Below are 5,032 nucleotides of genomic sequence, written 5' to 3' on the forward strand. Positions count from 1 at the left end.
AGGGATGAACACTCATGATTGAGTTAATTGAACATAGGATTGGAGAACATCATGAAGGGGGTGGGTACCAAATAATTTTGAGCCTAAAAATCCTTTGTTTTTCGAAAACCATGAACCAGGCCAAGTTACAACCGTTAAAAGTCTTAATTGAAGTAGGGTTTATTTCGAAAAAGCACTCCGTTGAGATAGCGTTTAACTGACTCCCAAATAAGCGTGACACATATATATGTTGGTACCGTATGCCCGCTTTATCTTTCATATTGCAAAAATCGAAGTTGTGATTCATTCACAAGAGATGGCCACCTCATTCCAATAAAAATGTTTATTTAAACTTCAAGACTAGCATAGGCTTTGCATTAGAATTATCATTCTTAGAATTAACATCCTTTTCCATATAAAACATTTGCTTAAACATCAAGGAAGTTGTTAGAGCATGAAATGTTCCGATCATACTTTCTAGATTTGATGATAACATTAGGAATGAATTTTGTATAAGACAATATGGTACTCTAATAAGTTACTTTTTCCATTTCAGGAAAATTGTAAAAGAGTATGCAATATCTTATATTTCAGAAGCTCTGACCTAGATGTTCTGGATGACTACATTAGAACATGGTCCTGAAGACATTTCAACATGGTCTTGAAGATATCAGATCGTGACTATCAGAAGCAAGCTCTGAAGATCTGAAGGTATCACGCTCTAAAGAACTTCCATAGTCTGAAGCGCTGAAGTTCTAACTTTCACCAAACACTAGAAACTCTGATGAACAAAGCAGATCACAAAGTCTGATTCCAGAACAAAAGAAAATGATGAAAATCTAGAAAGGCTAGTCTGTGTGTCTGACAAAAGGAATGTTAGAAGTATGGCAACAAAAGGAAAAGTCAGAAAAAGTAGTTGAAGCAAGGCTCGAGGTAGTTGACAAAAGTATGCAACATTAAATGCAGCATTGTAGTGTTTAAGCAAAGCATTAAATGCTGAACTATTCAACCGTCACATTCTCATGCCTATAAAAGGGACATGTCAGCCCCAGAAAAAGAGCTAGAGCTTACGTTACATACTCACACACTCTGACTCTTTCTCACGCAAAAAGCTCTTGAACAAGCAAACAATCTTCATCTTCAAGCTCACATACTTTTGTATTTTTAGTGAGTTATAGAACTTAAACTTAAGAGAAAAATCACTTGGTGATTACAGCTTTTTAGAAGCAACTTTAATCTCTTGTATTTGATTATATATTTGTAAACCAAAATTCCTTGAGTGATCAAGTTGTGATCTGTAGACTCAAGAAGACTTAGAGGTTGATCTAAGTGGAAAACCATTGTAATCAGTTTTTTATTAGTGGATTAAATCCTCAGTGGAGGTAAATCACCTGTGAGGGTGGACTGGAGGTAGTTTGAGTTCAAACGAACCAGGATAAAAATAATTGTGTTCATTATTTTTATTTAGCAAAAAGAAACAACCCTTATTCAATCCCCCCCTTTTTAAGTGTTTTTCACTCCTTCAGAAGTTGTCATGATAAGAATCCATGAAGAGCTTGATTATGCCTAAGTAAAAGGGACTTGAGAACTCTGTAGAGTAAAAAGCAATAATTTCAGAGACTGGTTATCAAAGAAAGTTGTCTGAAGGCTCCATTGAGCATGTGCAGTTTGTGGCCTTCGTTGATTGATTATCAAAGGGAACGTTGCCTAAATACTCCGTTGAGCATGAGCAGTTGATACTTGCTTTAATTGATTAACCTAAAGGAAATGTTTAAATGCTCCATTGAGCAAATCAGTTGATACCTTCTTTGATTGACTACCCTTGGGGGAGAAGTCTGAATACTCTGTTGAGTAGATGCATTTTGATTAAGTATCTTGAGGGAAAATTTTGAAAACTCCGCTGAGCGTGATAAAGTTGCTTCCATAGTTTGGTTGACTTCAAGGGAAGTGAACTCGAGGATTCTGATAAGATGCACATAATCAGGGGCAGTCACGACAAGGAATCTCTCTCGTGAGTTCATAATCAGGGGGAATCAAATCGAGGTTTGACCTCTCAAATTCATTCAATCAAGTCGAGACACCTCTCTCAAATTCAGTAAATCTGGGGCAGTTACGTCGAGATTCAAAAAATATGTAATTCTGGTATGACAGACTCGGATGTAAGTCCCGATGTCAAGACATTTGATCTGTTATTAATGTAGCATAGGCAAAATAGAAAGATCCCCCATTTATTAATTACTCCTAAACAGGAGTCAATGAGACCTAGGATCACACATGTTCAGTAGACATAACCAGATTATAATCTTTAGAGGGTTCTGTTTAGTGACAGCTAAGACTTCTGAACTTGATGTTATAAACAATGTCATAACATTCATAACTGAACAAACAATGCAAAAGATAAATAACACAGTTAATTGTTAACCCAGTTCGGTCTAACTACCTACTTTGGGGGCTACCAAGCCAGGAAGAAGATTCCACTATTAGTAGTACTATTTTATGTAAACAACCTCAGGTTTACAGATAAAAAACCCCTGGTTTACCTAGTCACTACCCAATGCAACCTTTATCTCATAACTCCATCCAAGACAAGAGAACCTCTGCTCACACCCTAGTGATACCTAACTGTTACAACCCTGCACAGCTATTTACACAATTAACAATGAACAATAACTTGATATTGCTTCACAGCTTCGATCAAGAATACAATACTCAACTCTTACCTACAGGTTTCGAGTGAGGATGTTATACCCCAAAATTTGCCCGCATCTTTTTTCAAAGAGAAGGCAACAGACTTCTGTCTAAAAATTGGGAGTTTTATATAATCTTGGATTTTATTTCATAAACATCCTGATTTTATGAATACTCAGTTTTTAGAATGTTTTTGTACGGTATTTTGGTTCGCTGTTGAATTTATTCTTACACAAACGCCAAATACTGTTTATCACTTCATACACTGTTTATTTGAGATTTATTTTTAGATAAATGATACTGACGCAATTGGTACAGAATTAAATTTTGCAGGCGCAGAATCCGGGGATTCGGACTGTACTGGTAACAATTAAATTATTATTGGTTTTGTTTCCCACTAATTTTTGTACTATATTATTGTTTTCAAATCTCTTTCTTTCATATCAAATCCTAAATTTATTCTATACATCTTTCTTTTCAAACCCTACCATATATTTTTTCAAAACCTACTATCTTTCAAACTTTCCTTTTTTGAACGGTATCACTTCATTCCCCAACGTCCCCATCCTTCTTTTCACTCTATAAATACCCCTCATTTTTTCCATAAAATCTCATATCAAATTTCACTCATCCCCCCCCCCCCAAATTTCTATCATACTATCTCATAATTATTTCCTCCTCTTCCCCGGCAAAAAATGGCAATGTGGGTGGATACGTTTTTTCTTGTTGTCATCAGTGTTTTTGTGGTGATCATGTCCTTTTTCTGTCTGCATAGTCCTGAAAAATGCGGACCTGGGATGCTTGCACTCCCGTACATCTATATATTGTTGTTTATAGCATGGGTTTTTAATCGTCATACTTAAAGTTTGTCGTATCTTTCGCTTTCAAATAACGTACCGTTCATTATATTTGTCGTACTGTTCGCTATATTCTTATGTAATATTTGTACTGTCAGTATTAAATATTGTATTGTCTGTTGTAGCGTCATTTAATTATCGAGATAATATTATGTGTGTTTATTGCTAGTTAAATATTTATATTTCTGTGCATTAAATCCTTTTCAATATTATTATCGGTAATTTCGTTCGCGTACAGTATATTTATTATGTTTGTGTTTTTCTAACAAATCATGTAAACAATTTTTTCACCATTAACACAACAAAAACAAAAAGAAAAAAATTAACTTTAACTGTTAAGTTTTCCCTCTAACTGCTATGATAATACCCGGACAGCCAGTTAACAGTCAAACCCGCTGACAGCATGATTCTCCGTGTTTGTACCATCAGTCAAGTCAATCTTTTGCATTTCAAAATTCCAAGATTTTTGTTCTAGAAGTCTTCTGATAATCACATGATCAGCAGAGACTCAACACTGCATAAAAATCAGGTACGCTTAACTGTCTCCTACACAAACAGTCCCTAACTAGGGTTTTTGTTTTTTTAGGAGAACAAGTTTTTTGAGACCTCAAATGGATTTCATGGATCTCCATATGTCTCAAAGTACCACCAGACAAATTTTCAAACTTCAATTCGCTCGGACGCACAGTCAACAGACGACCAGTTTGACCGAAAAGTCAACAGACAGTCAAAAAATGAAATTTTTTGTCAACATCCATATTTTGTCAAAAGATTTATCATTTGATCAATGGTTGATCATAATTCATCAAGAAAAGTTCAAAAATCGACAAAACTCTAAGTTTCAAAATTAGGGTTTTCTCCTAAAAAGTCAACTGAACTTTGACCGGCCATAACTCTCTCCTCGTTCATCCGAAATATTCCAACCAAAGCTTATTTTGAAGGAAATTAAATTATATTTCAAATGAAATTGGTCCCATGGTCATTGGATTTACCATTTGGAAAATATGAGCCAAGACATTACAGGTCATTTTCAAAGTCAACCAAAAGCAGTTTTTTGTCAAAGCCCATAACATCAAGATAACTTCTCCAAATGCAAAAAAGCTTTCAAGGTAGCTTGTAGAGGACATCTTGAGGTTTCTAAAAAGTACAAGAACTCCTTCATATGATCAAAATTGAGGGATTTATGCCTTGTTGAAGTTGGCAATTTTTTGGAAAATGCATGAAACTAGCATTGATCAAAATTGTTTTTTTTCAAAAGAGGCCAAGCATTCATGATCCAAACATGTTTCTAATGATGTTAAAGGGCTCCCACGACCAACATTAGGCCCATGACATTTTTATTTCTTTTTTAATTTAATTTTATTTCATTTAAAGTTAAATTAAAAAAGAAATGGTTCAAGATAATGATTCAAGGCTTTTGTCCTTAGCTTGAGTCACCAAGTTTGATCCAAGTTCTGCAGCATAGAGGTACAGAAGACCTATGGCAAGAGGGGTGAAGAAAATTAAAG

This window comes from Vicia villosa, linkage group LG2 (genome assembly GCF_029867415.1).
Source record: "Vicia villosa cultivar HV-30 ecotype Madison, WI linkage group LG2, Vvil1.0, whole genome shotgun sequence".
Lineage (NCBI taxonomy): Eukaryota > Viridiplantae > Streptophyta > Magnoliopsida > Fabales > Fabaceae > Vicia > Vicia villosa.